Source organism: Oncorhynchus nerka, linkage group LG8 (genome assembly GCF_034236695.1).
Source record: "Oncorhynchus nerka isolate Pitt River linkage group LG8, Oner_Uvic_2.0, whole genome shotgun sequence".
Taxonomy (NCBI): Eukaryota; Metazoa; Chordata; class Actinopteri; order Salmoniformes; family Salmonidae; genus Oncorhynchus; species Oncorhynchus nerka.
Genome location: NC_088403.1, coordinates 52,965,254 through 52,980,237, shown reverse-complemented (window position 1 = coordinate 52,980,237; position 14,984 = coordinate 52,965,254).

The following is a 14,984-nucleotide window of genomic DNA, read 5'->3' as shown; positions in this document are numbered from 1 at the left end:
AAGATGTTTTTTTGTATTTCTGTTTTAAGCCTATCCCAAACCTTAACCCTTACCTTAACCATTCAGAGTTCATGCCTAACCTTAACCACTCATAGTTAATGCCTAACCTTAACCACTCTGAGTTCATGCCTAACCTTAACCACTCAGAGTTAATGCCTAACCTTAACCACTCAGAGTTAATGGCTAAACATAACCTTAAACACTTCGAAATCTGACGTTTGCAACAACTTTGGAATTTAACGATGACGTGAGACTGTTAGAGCTGGTACTTAATTCCTCCGACAAACTCATATTGTAAATGAGTTTTCATCTGAATAGTATAACTGTGATTGGTTTGCATGGCTGCATGCTCTTCGTTGTAGTAAGTATGCCATCCAAGGACGTGCAGCTTCACTTCTTAAGGTCTTGGCTGTATATTGCTTTAGTTCCTCTGGAATAAGATCCTTGAGATGAGCATCTTATGCGATGCAAAATTAAAATGCTTTAATGCTCAATGGATAATCCATACTTATACAATTCCCTTTGCCAGTGTATAATGAAGTCAAACTCATACAAGAACTTGCCATGTTGGAGTAGGATTTGATTACTTGGCAAACTGCACGGCTCAGGTTGTATTTGAAATATAGTAAACCTCCTGAGAGATGCTGGGGTTGGGTTAAATGCGGAAGACACATTTCAGTTGAATACATTCAGTTGTGCAACTGACTAGGTATCCCCCTTCCCCTTTCCCTTTCTCTTTCTGTGGCTGCGTCCCAAATTGCTTTTGACCAGAGCCCAAGAGCCTCTGGTGATGAGTAGTGCACTATGTAGGGAATAAGGTGTCATTTGGGACTCATCAGTGTTTGTTACCCCACTGCTCTGAGGACTCAGGATGATGCATAGACTCTGACACTTTAACAGATGAACAGATTGAAGGTGCTCCAAGGACTCTGCTGTTCAATATAACTAGGAGAGGGATGGGATGGGGTGTGTGGAGGGGAAAGGGGGGTCTTGGTGTTAGTGATTGTTTATGTGGGATTGCATTGCCTGGTTGTGTACACTGAGTGTACAAAACATTAGGAACACCTGCTCTTTCCATGTGTCATAGCACTCCTATAAAGATCTGACGGATCAGGTTACAGTGGTTCCGCTCTACAGCACCCTCTCTCTCCCTCAGAGGTGCAGAGGTGTGTGTGTGTGTGTGTGTGTGTGGGAGGGGGGGGGGTGCGCTTTATGGCGGTCGTAAAATACTCTGCTTCTGGGCTCTGTAGTATTTGAGATTGGAATGTGACTGTGGAACACAGAGAGACACTTGGACATCAAAAGGTTGAATCATTGAACAGTATTTCTGTATTCCAAGCAGTCGGGGTGGTCCGTGGACACTTAAGGAACAGTCATGTTGAGTTTGTTTCATTTGGTGACCTCGTTTCATTTGGTGATGGAGGACAGGAGACACACAGCACTGTTTCTTTCTTTGTATACACTTCTCAATTATGGGGTTGCATCTGAATGTTGTATCAAATAAATGATTAAGCATAAGAGTACTTTTGGAAAGATAACAATGTGATCTTATTCTTCTAAATGAGAATTGTTTTTCATAGTAACTTATGATCAGTCAGTGGCCCCGCCCCCATGAGGACAGACATTACACGGTGTCATGGAATGCCCTTTTATCAACTACTCCTGTATAAAACCACCCATGACAAATTTTACATTAGACCAGAAAACATGGAAACTGTCGCTACATGTTGAAATGGTTGGCAACTCTACCAAAGGACAAGAACAGAGAACGTGGAGATCATTCCCACGTTGAAGTGGCTAAGAAATCTACAAACTAAAGAGCAATTATTCAGGCTGCAGCTGTTTAAGTACTTTAGTCTGGTAAACGCAACCAGTCAAATGATCTAATAATACTCTGACGTATACATTATAACAAGCTACAACTGCGAAATACTTTGATCTCTGGTGGACAAACCAGAGACTTTATGTTGACTGACTATCCAGCAAACAGACCGGCGACCTCAGAGAGGGACAGCAAAGGCATACACTCGTAAATATGTCAATTTAATTTTTTTATTCAAATGAGCGGTTGTTCCTGTTCAAAGTATTAGCATTAGCACCAGCTGTCCCCACTCCTTTCCTTTGTCTACCAAGCCATCATATTGGTTTGGTCCACTAGGGACTTTTCCTTGTGTCATGTTAGTAACCAATGTATGACCTTCTGTGTGTGTGTGTGTTTATGTAATTCTGTGATTGATTAGTTAGTTAGTAAATAAATAATTAAGCCAATTTGTATATCGCTGATTCGTGATTTATTATGCTAGGGTTCGTGACATTCAGGAATGAGTCTGATGAGGTAATAATACATTAATAGAAGACTCTAATCGATAAGATAATAAAGTATCTTAAGAGTTATATTCGGGAAATTGCAACTCTATAAACAACATTTTCCCATGGTGCCCCGACTTCCTAGTTCATTTCTATTCCGTGATTAGTTTAATTGTGGAATAATTACACATATAGAACTGATTTGATAAAATAACAGTCATAACATTTAATGGCAGCAAACATTACGATACATGACATTGTATCTGTTTCAAGTCGGTGCGCTGTTCGTGTTTCTTGTTTTCTTCATGTTAGTTTATTTATGAAATGTATTCACTCCCTGAGCTTGCTTCCCAGCGCATTCTTTACAGATCTCTTATTGATGTCACTTGTTAAATCCACTTCAATCAATGTCGATGAAGGGGAGGAGACGGGTTAAAGAAGGATTTTTAAGCCTTGAGACATGGTTTGTGTACGTGTCACAGTCAGAGGGTGAATGGGAAATACAAAACACTGAAGTGCCTTTGAACAGGGTATGGCTGTAGGTGCCAGCCGCAGCTGTTTGAGTGTGTCAAGAAATGCCACGCTGTTGGGTTTGTCACGCTCAACAGTTTCCCGTGTGTATTAATAATGGTCCACCACCCAAAGGACATCCAGCTAACTTGACACAACTGTAGAAAGCATTGGAGTCAATATGGGCCAGCATCCCTGAGGAACGCTTTTGACACCTTGTAGTCCATGAATGAATCGAGGCTGTTCTTAGGGTAAAAGGGGGTGCGACTCAATATTAGGAAGGTGTTCCTAATGTGTTGTACATTCAGTGTACAGTATGTGCTGTTTTCCAATATGTTCCTGCATGTTTTAATGTTTCTATAACTATCTATTTACGAACATATAAGGGGAAGTGTGTGTGTGTGTGTGTGTGTGTGTGTGTGTGTGTGTGTGTGTGTGTGTGTGTGTGTGTGTGTGTGTGTGTGTGTGTGTGTGTGTGTGTGTGTGTGTGTGTGTGTGTGTGTGTGTGTGTGCAGTTTTCTTCTTTGTATGTGAAGGTACCAGTACAGCCTCAAAAGCCACAGCTTCCTCATGAAGTGTGTGTGCATAGCAGGGGTCCAAGCAGCATGTCTGTGTGTGTGTCCTCAGATCTGTGTCCTTCACTCCCAGGCCCCGGCCGTTCTCACTTTGATTTCTTAAGTGCTTTTGTTTTATTAGGCACTCTGGATGCATTTGATATGTGTGTGCATGTGTGTGTGTGTGTGTGTGTGCGTGCGCCAGGGCACAGGCCTGGATCACTCTTTAGTCTCTCGCACACCGCAGGGTTTATCGGGTAGTAGTGCACTAGGAGTAGGGTGCCATTTGGGATGCAGTATGCCTTCTCTGTGCCATTTGATTCCATTTAGAAAATGAATTGAATTGAAGACATTGTCCATTTCAAATGAAGATGTTATGCAGGTCATAATTTTTTTGCCTAAATATTGAGCGAAAAAAAAATTGTTTTTTAAATCTTAATTTAATTTAAGCAAGTCAGTTAAGAAAAAAATATTATTTACAATGACGGCCTACCCCAGACGACGCTGGGCCAATTGTGCGCCACCCTATGGGACTACCTATCACGGCAGGATGTGATACAGCCTGGATTCACACCAGGGACTGTAGTGACACCTCTTGCACTTAGTTGCAGTGCCTTAGAACTCTGCGCCACTCGGGAGCCCCAATTGATCATTAGATCAGTTAACTGATCCTTAACAATAGATCTCAATAGTTATTGTTCAATTCAAAATCAAAGTTCAGCCTCACTGCACAGCTAACACTCCAATACTCCATATCGCTTCCTCTGACAAGTCACGAATCAAAGTGGTATGTCACTATGGGATAATAATGATGACTGAACCCTGTGAATTTGTATTCTGAATTTCGTGGTCGAACATTGAGATTGGTGGTTGCATGTAAGATTCGCAAATATAATTTGGCAAGCTTGTATCATAGTGTGTGAAAAATGTAGCAACGGTCGCAAACTTGTAACTTGACATTTGAATACATTCAATAAGATAAGCAAGCATAACTTCTTTTCAGAACACCGCCACCTACTGTACTGGAGTGTGAGGGCATTCACGGCCGACCTACATTATATTCTTAGATGTAATGATACAACACTGGGAAAAAGGAAAAGAAAATGGCCCTATCACCTATTAGTCCTCTTTATAAACCCACCACCCATTCCACTATTTAACCCTACCTAGTCCTACTCCAGACCAACGGTCTGAGAGGCCATATCACAGCCCCTGCAGCTGTTCTACAGCAAATCCTCACACTACCAAGTCCTTCTCTGCCACTGCCACCACAACCTCTATCTGCTGTGACTTTCCATCCATTTCTGCAGTACACTTAACAACCGTGGCTATAAATGCAAAAAATCCCACCTTACTGAAGCACATATTCTTTCCATCACTCTCTCTTGATCTCTGCCTACTCACAGACATCCTCTCAGGATCCCTCACCCTGTACCCATCTTCCTCTACCTCGCTCCACTGCTTCGGCATATGACACTTTCTGTGTTGCTCTGGCAACCTCAATCTGCCTTTCTCTCACCGGACACCTCTGATCTCCAGCTCCTTGATCACCCCCACCCCTAACACACATAACCTTCTCCACTGATATCACACATTCCTTCGTCTCATGCCCTCCTGCACACTTCTCACGTTTAGGCATCTCCCTCCTACACACTGGTGCAATATGCCCATAACCTAAAACACCGTAATATTTTCGGAACATAAGCTCTCCTGGGATAACTGACACGTCCTACCGTGACCTTATCTGGTAACGATTCTGCATCCAAACTCAGCGTGACAGATAATGTCTTTTCCGTTTCCCCACGGAATCTGCATCTCATCAAGAGGCAGGGATTACAGACACAGGGAATCTTCCATTTCAACAGCTCCTCCTCAACACTTAATGCCACCCCCGATATCACTCCTTTCAACGGCGCCCTGCTCCGGAGAGCAAAGCATGTCACAATTCTTGTCCCTAATGTTGTCATACGGAGCACCCTCTCCCTCTGTGTGTAAGAAACATAATAAATCACGAGTCCACTCTGAGTTACCTTCACCAACTCAACAATCTCCAACCTCTACTCCACCCAACCTGAGACCACATGTGGATCAACCAAACAGCAAGGATCCATTCTCTGAACTAACTCTCTGTCAGAGAGACTGATGAGAGGGTTTGACAGGAGGCCCTGGGCCAATGGGGGGTCAGGGGTGAGGGCTTAGAGTCAGAGGGAGTGTGAGCAAACTTACAGACATTCAGATACAACTTGAACCCCAGAGTGAGGCTACCACCCAACCAAAATGCTTCAAACGCTTGTCCATTGCAGCTGTTTGGTCAGGGAAAACACTGTTCTACGTTTTTAATTGGTTGATCGATAGTCTTTGAACTTTTCTGACAGCACAACATAAACCTACATTTCCTCCCAACACACCCCATCTAAACCATTGAGTTGTTGTGCTCTTTACGCATCCATTTGTCTGAATTGGAAGGCACCCTTATAGTCCTAAATCACCATCAACGTTAACTCTCGTGCGTCCTCTCTTTCAAGTGCATTCAGTGCCCCTGTCCATCTCTCTACAGGTGTTACAGGGAGAATTCTCCAAGGACCTCCAGAGCTTTCTGACCAACTGCCTGCGATCTCTCCAGACCACGGAGAAGTAAGCTCCTAGCTGGTGGCATTCACTTCACGCACGGTTGTCTCTGTGTGAATGCATACCTCGTATTATCCAGGGCCACTGATTGGATTTACTGTGCTCACTCAAACTCATGCTATCTCCTCCCTCTAAAAGTGTCCCAGACAAACTAACATATGTCCATCCCTCTGTCGCCAGGCGAGTCTGCTGGGCCATGGAACTCTAGAGCAGCACATTAAAAAAAACTGCCACACTGTTGTCAGCAATCAGCAGACAGTTCCCTGAGGAATAATGCAACTAGACTAGACTTTCAATGGCCAAATTTGGGGGATGACCACCAAATAAAATAAAGTTTTGTTAAGTTGTGTGACAAAACAATACCTTTTTCATAGCCTGTTTTTATTCAAATGTTTTTATTAATTTTTACTCGCTACTATGGTGACTTAAACATCAAACAACATGCAGACTTTCTCCATCAAGAGAACATTCAGTGTTTAGGATTATATTATTTATTTATCTAAAATCAACGCAAGTCTCGTGTCCAGGGTGAATACATGTTTATGTTTTTAAGACATCACACAGGTGTGCCAACTAAAATATATATCCCAGACGAGAACGAAGAAGATGACAAATAGACCAGTGAATATAATAAGTAAGCTGTTTGTATGAATGAGGGGTTACATAAAATACATGTTGAAATGTTAAATGGCTACGAGTCAGAGATAAGGAGCCTCTGGCTATAATGTCAGGTAAGGTACCACTGAAGGCCCCAGAATTCAGTCAGGCAGCAGGAAGCAGATGTGCGTTACCATCCAGGACCATGTCACAGCGTGCAGACGCCTGACGGGGAAATGACAATAAATGCATTATGCACCTTTCATCACCAAAACCATGTTAGCATTTACTGCACATGATGCTGAACAATCCAACCATTTTGTTAGTGTCATTGATATAAATGGGCCGTTCACATCAACATCCAGTTCGTAAGCATTGACTGTAACACCTCTGGGGTTCTGCGGTTGTCTGGCAGCGTGCTGCTTTCTAGTGATCGTACTCCCTCTCCTACCTGAAATGCAATAACGACAAAAACATGAATAACAATAAGCCTAGTCAGTCAGTCATTTGGCTAACTAGGCTAATTAAACACTCATGTAAATGTGCACAAGCCTGTTCATCCAAATGATACCAAAACAGCACAGCCTATTTGCAGGAGGGTAGGATGCCGAGAGCGGGTGAAAACGTGCTTTGGTGATGACACTTCCTTTATGATATAAAACACATTTTACCAAGACTAAAAAAAATGATTCTTCGTGTTCTGAATTGTTCAGTGGGGTCTTTCTCTAACATTCCATTAACCTTATACATTATTAACCTTATACATTATTAACCTTATACATTATTAACCTTATACAGCCAATAATAAGCACCAAGCGATGCAGCTTTCTCGCCGAAACTTTTTAGGATTAAACATTTTGTGGTCGTCCTCTTGTCTCTGTGGGTCGCAAATAGAAAAATTAGCATGTAAAAGGATTTGAGAAAAAAAAAGATGACAAGTTCAATAGTAAGCCTGTCGGGTTGCCTTCATTTTTGTACAGCATCCAGCCTAGCTGACGTAATGATATTTTCCTGATTTTTGACCACTTTGTTTTCCTGGCCTCTGGTCACCATCATTTTTACCATCCTACAAAGGTAAAACTCCAATACATTTTGAATGGATTATGATAGAGACATCAGGTTTGAACCATTGTTTTTCTTAGAAGATTATCTACACAATTAACATATTATTTTACCCATTGATTGGGAACCTTAAGGAGGGGGATTTTTCAGTCAGCCAATTAATCAATAAAGAGGCAGTGGAACAAAGTAGCTTGACAAAAAGTGTTAAAGTAGGTAACAAGTCTTTAAAATATAGCTAGCAAATACATTGTTTTTATTTTATAGAAACCTAACATTAGCGACAGTGATGATGATGATGCGAGACTTTCCCCCAGCAGGTTCAATTTAGCTAGCTAGCTACATGTTGACAGCTAGCTAATAGAATTCATATCAACTTAATCAATCAGATTGTTAACTAGCAAATATTGTATTTGTTTTCCCCTCGCATCTAAAGCTGCCTGACAAAGCTAGCCAATTGATAGTAAAGCTAGGATGAACGTCAGAAGCCAGCTAGGTAACGCAAGGGGCCATGGCTCCGGTCTAGAAAAACGCATTATCCATTTTAGAATAAAGCTGTAACGTAACAAAATGGGGAAAAAGTCCAGGGGTCTGAATACTTTCCAAATGCACTGTATGAACCTTTCTGGCGCAGGCGTTCCACTGGCGACCCACCTCGACAACATCCGGGTGAAATTGTAGAGCGCAAAATTCAAATGACAGAAATAGAAATATTTAACATTCATGAAAATGCAAGTGTCATACATCAAAATAAAGCTTAACTTCTTGTTAATCCAGCTGCTGTGTCAGATTTCAAAAAGGCTTTACAGCGATTGAGGACAGCGCCCCGCATACAAAATCATGAAAAACATTTTCAACCAGGCAGGTGGGCCACGAAAGTCAGAAATAGCGATGGAATAAATGCCTTACCTTTGAAGATCTTCTTCTGTTGGCACTCTTAAAGGTCCCAGCTACATCACAAATGGTCCTTTTATTTGATAAATTCCTTCTTTATTTCCCCAAAAATTCAGTTTAGCTGGCACTCTTCTTTCAATAATCCACCGGTTTTCCTCCTTCAAAATGCAAACAAAATGAATCCCAAACGTTACCAATAAACTTCTCCAAAAAAGTCAAACAACGTTTATAATCAAACCTCAGGTACCCTAATGCGTAAATAAACAAATGTAAGACGGAGAATCGGTATTGTCTTTACCGGAGATAAACAACAAAGAACGCACTCTCATCCAAGTGCTTGAAAACACTACAGCCAAAATGGGAGCCACTTAGAAAAACGACAAAAATACTAGCTCATTTTTCCTGCCATATCAGTTATGTTATACTCACATACATTATTTTAACAGTTTTAGAAACGTTAGAGTATTTCCTATCCAAATCTACCAATTATATGCATATCCTAGCTTCTGGGCCTGAGTAACAGGCAGTTTACTTTGGGCATGTTTTTCATCCGGACGTCAAAATACTGCCCCCTAGCCAAAGAGGTTTTACAAAGACGATTACTTCAAGTATATAGTTTTATTATAGTACTTCAGGCCAAGGAGTAACATTAAAACCTCTTAAATATTGGCCCCTTTTTTACAATTTTTGCCTAAAATGACATACCCAAATCTAACTGCCTGTAGCTCAGGCCTGAAGCAAGGATATGCATATTCTTGGTACCATTTGAAAGGAAACACTTTGAAGTTTGTGGAAATGTGAAAGGAATGTATGAGAATATAACACATTAGATCTGGTAAAATATATTGTTTTGTATTTTTTGGGTCAGAGGGAATGCAAGAGAAAGGCCATTATGTATTATTCTAGGCAAGTTGCAATTTAGATTTTGGCCAATAGATGACAGCAGTGTATATGCAACGTTTTAGACTGATCCAATGAACCATTGTATTTCTGTTAAAAATGTTGCATCAAGACTGCCCAAATGTGCCTAATTGTTTATTAATAACTTTTCATGTTCAATACTGTGAACTCTCCTCAAACAATAGCATGGTATTCTTTCCCAAACATGTAAAAGCTACTGTAAATTGGACAGTACAGTTAGAATAACAATAATTTAAGCTTTCTGGCAATATCATATATGTCTATGTCCTGGTAAATGTTATTGTTACTTACAATCTCATGCTAATCGCATTAGCCTATGTTAGCTCAACCATCCCACAGGGGACCCACCAATCCTGAAGAAGTTTTAATGACCTGACTTTGTTAAAATGACTTTCTCCTCTTCAAGCTACTTCCTGAGATTTGATTGATTGAACAATCCAGCCAATGGTTGCAGCAATTCAGCAGTGGTTTTGGCTGAACTAGGCATTTTTCCCAGTGAACTAAAACTTGCAAGGCTCATTCCTCTATATAAAAAAGGGAATAAGCTGGATCATGGAAACTATCGGCCTGTCTCAATCCTGTGTATTTCATCAAAGGTCATGGAAAAGATCATGTTCGAGCAGATTGACAGTTATATTTCCTAACACAACAACCTATACAGTGCATTCGTACAAAAAAAATGTAATTACTTCGCTACTATGGCCTATTCACATTGCCTTACCTCCTCACGCCATTTGCACACACTGTATATAGACTTTTTTCTATTGTGTTATTGACTGTACGTTTGTTTATTCCATGTGTAACTCTGTGTTGTTGTTTGTGTCGCACTGCTTTGCTTTATCTTGGCCAGGTCGCTGTTGTAAATGAGAACTTGTTCTCAACTGGCCTACCTGGTTAAATAAAGGTGGGGAAAAAACACACACAAAAAAACTGAGCATTCGGTATGTATTCAGACCCCTTTACTTACCACCTTGTTCTAAAATGGATTCAATTAGTTTTTCTCCTCTTCAATCTACCCCATACTGATAAAGCTAAAACAGGTTCTTAGAAATGTTTGCAAATTTATTACAAATACAAAACTGATATCACACCTGTATTTGGTGAGTTTCATCCATTATTTTCAAGCTCAGTCAGGTTGGATGGAGAGCATCTCTGCACAGCCAATTTCAGGTCTCTCCAGAGATGTTAGATCGGGTTCATGTCCGGGTTTTGGCTGGGCCACTCAAGGACATTCAGAGACTTGTCCCGAAGCCACTCCTGCATTGTCTTGGCTGTGTGCTTAGGGTCGTTGTCCAGTCTGAGGTCCTGAGCGCTCCAGAGCAGGTTTTCATCAAGGATCTCTCTGTACTTTGCTCTGTTCATCTTTCCCTCGATCCTGACTGGTTACCCAGTCCCTGCCGCTGAAAAACATCCCCACATCCCCCCACAGCATGATGCTGCCACCACCATGCTTCACCGTAGCGATGGTGCCTGGTTTCCTCCAGACGTGACCCTTGGCATTCAGGCCAAAGAGTTCAATCTTGGTTTCATCAGACCAGGGAATCTTGTTTCTCATGGCCTGAGAGTCCTTTAGGTGCCTTTTGGCAAAATACAAGCTGGCTGTCATGTGCTTTTTACTGAGGAGTGGCTTCCGTCTGGCCACTCTACCATAAAGACCTGATTGGTGGAGTGCTGCAGAGATGGTTGTCCTTCTGGAAGGTCCTCCCATCCCTACAAAGGAACACTGGAGCTCTGTCAGAGTGACCATCGGCTACTTGGGCACCTCCTTGATCAAGGCCATTCTCCCCCGATTGCTCAGTTTGACCGTGTGGCCAGCTCTGGGGGTTCCAAACATCTTCCATTTGGAAGGCCACTGTGTTCTTGGGGACCTTCAATAATAAAGAAATGTTTTGGTACCCTTCCCCAGATCTGTGTCTCGATACAATCCTGTCTCGAAGCTCTACAGACAATTCCTTCGACCTCATGGCTTGATTTTTTCTCTGAGAAGGACTGTCAACCATGGGACCTTACATGGACAGGTGTGTGCCTTTCCAAATCATGTTCAATCAATTGAATTTACCACAGATGGACTCCAATCAAGTTGTAGAAATATCTCAAGGATGATCAATGGAAACAGGAAGCACATGATCTCAATTTCGAGTCTCATAGCAATTGGTCTGAATACTGTAAATATGGTATTTGTTTTTTATGTTTTATCAATTTTCAAACATTTCTAAAAACCTTTTTTTGCTTTGTCATTATGGGGTATTGTATGTAGATTGATGGGGATTTTTTAAATTTAATCCATTTCATTATAAGTAACGTAACAAAATGTGGAAAAAGTCAAGGGGTCTGAATACTTTCTGAATGCACTGAATGAGTTCCAATATGGCTTTAGGAAATCCCATTCCACCGACACTTGCCTACTATATCTGACTGACCACATCAGGAAGAAAGTATATCGAGGGATTTTGGTATGGGATTTTGGTATTTTGGTATCTCCAAAAGGCGTTTGATACAGTGAATCGTGTGATTCTGTTAACCAAACTAAGAGCCATGGGCTTAGTTTGAAATGGGTTAGTCATGAAATGGGTTAGCTTTTTCTGCAAGAAAGAAAACAGATGGTGGATGTGTCTGACTGTCTCAACCCAAAACCTTGAACTGTGGGGTACTCCAAGGGAGTGTGCTGGGTCCACTTTTCTTTCTGTTGTATTTAAATTATCTGAAATATGTACATATGACCTTTTCTTCTTTGCAGATTATTCTACACTGTGGTTGTCCCACAAAAACAAACACGTGGTTGAGAAAGCCCTCAGTGCAGAGCTTCTGAATGTCAGTAAATGGCACTCCACCTTGGAAAAACTGCCCATCTTGTATGGGTCCAAAGTAACACCTAGGAAATCGCCTGGCCTTAAATTGGTAGTAGGTGACACAGTAGACTTAGCTAATTAGCTAACTTCCACATTTCCACAATGGTGACATTGCCACTTTGACTATGCATGCTCTTCCTGGTACAATAGTGCCCCTAAAATAATTCAAAACAAGCTGCAGACATCTCAGAACAAATTCGTCAGGATTATTATTGAACTTCCAGCACGTATGCATCTTAAGAATTTGTTCTTAACTGACTTGCCCAGTTAAATAAAGGTTCAATAAAAAATAAAAAAATTAAATAATGATCTTGACCATTCCCACTATCAAAGTCTCAGATAGTTTGAAATGAAAGAGAGAGTCTCTCCTTCTTAAATGAAGTCTTGTAAATATGATTGCCCACAGTATGGTCCTCCAAGTACCTATGTAACTACTTTAACTAGGTCAAGGATAACCACAACTATTTCACTGGAAGAAGTGAAACTGACGTTCTTCCTTTCAGATTTAAGAGTTGTATGGGGGAAAGAAACCTTTGTACTCAGCTGCCATTCTTTGGAATAGTAATCCAAAGAACTTGAAATTCATAACCTCCGTGGTCGGCTTCAAGTTCTCACTGAAAAAAATGCTAAATAGTAGTGTCTCAAAAGTGAACCTTAAGATTACGGTACGTGGGTGAGAAGAAAATGCCCGGGATAGTCTATGGGCTGACGTTTGGTGTCTTATTGTGTATTTTATTGTGATTGTCTTGTATATATTAGGGATTGATTGTTGTAGAAATTAGGGGTAAATGAGACAAGGGTGAAGTACCTGTCCAGTGTTGTCTATTATGGAAATAGTATTGTACTATTGACACATTTTATGAAACCAATTTTGTCTGTCATTGTTTTTAGCCAATACAATTGCTGCCTAACCTTGCTGCCTTTGAGCTTTATTGTTTTATCCTTGATGATTTTCTTCAATTGTATTTATGATTTTCTTCTCTTATGTATGTACTGTATTTAAAAATGGTCTAATAAATTAAATCAATCAGTTCTAACTACCTACAGTAGCTTTCACCTTTCCAGTCATGGCAGATTGTTGATGGAAGAAGGGAAGGAAAGGAAGCGGGAAGAAAGGAGAGGAGGGGAAGGAAAGGAAAGGAAGGGGAGGAAAGGAAAGGAAAGGAAATATAAGGAAAGGAAGGGGAAGAAAGGAAAGGAGGGGAAGGAAAGGAAAGGAAATGTAATGAAAGGAAAGGAAAGGAAAGGAAAGGAAAGGAAATGTAAGGAAAGGAAGGGAAGAAAGAAAAGGAGAGTAAGGGGAAGAAAGCAAAGAAAGGAAAGGCAGGGGAAAGGAAGTGAGTTTTTCAATAAACCAACCTCCACTGATACTATTTCTTCCATTTTAAGTCAAATGTGGTGCTGCCTTTTGGTTTTCCATGAAAAAAGAGAAACCATATTTGGATTTATCCAGAAAAGTTAAAAATACATCAAACAAACAAATACATCTCTGTAGGCATGTCTCCCACAACACCTCCATGCTCTTGTTCTCTGGTTATCTGGAAACCAACAGTGCTATGAAAACGCTTGGCAGGATAGTGTGTGGTGGCCGTTAAAATGCTATCTTCTTTTGCCTAGCTGGGCCTCCTGTTTTCCTGCATCCGTCTGGCACCATTACCCACTGAGCAACTAATGAGTCTTACAGATGTGTATTATTTGCATCAAAAGGCATGGCAGCATATTCAGCAGCGGAGACGCACCAACGCCCAGGAAGAAGCAGTTACAGGTAGGGCCTGTTGATCTGCCAACCCGAAAGAGAGAGGGAGGCAGGGATGGAAGGAGGAAGGGAGATTATACCGTTCTCGTTCTCGGGGCCACATGCCCGAACGTCTGCGAATCCAATCATTTTAGTGTGCGAGTGTAAACAGTACGTGTACAGGTTTGTGTCTTCCCCCCCACCCTCTCTCTCGCTATCCTCCCTGTGTCTCACTTTTCCTCCTTCCTTTTTCTTTCCCTCTTCTCTGTCTGTCTGTCTGTCTGTCTGTCTGTCTGTCTGTCTGTCTGTCTGTCTGTCTGTCTGTCTGTCTGTCTGTCTGTCTGTCTGTCTGTCTGTCTGTCTGTCTGTCTGTCTGTCTGTCCCTCTCTATCTCTCTGTCTGTCTGTCCCTCTCTGTCTCTCTGTCTGTCCCTCTCTTTCCCTCTGTCTGTCTGTCTGTCTGTCTGTCTGTCTGTCTGTCTGTCTGTCTGTCTGTCTGTCTGTCTGTCTGTCTGTCTGTCTGTCTGTCTCTGTCTTCTGTCTGTCTGTCTGTCTGTCTGTCTGTCTGTCTGTCTGTCTGTCTGTCTGTCTGTCTGTCTGTCTGTCTGTCTGTCTGTCTGTCTGTCTGTCTGTCTCTCTGTCTCTCTGTCTGTCTCTCTGTCTCTCTGTCTGTCTGTCTGTCCCTCTCTGTCTCTCTGTCTGTCTGTCTGTCCCTCTCTGTCTCTCTGTCTCCCTATCTGTTTTTCTCTCTCTCTCACTCTCTCTGTCTTTCTCTGGCTGTCTCTCTCTCTCTCTGTCTCTGTGTGTCCAGCCGACTTGTTCAGAGCGGATTAGGATTGCCTAATGAACCTGCCGAGATCCTCAAACCTTATTATCCCAACCACCAACAGGCAGGGAATTAGGAGCTGCAAACGGACTGACCTGAAATCCC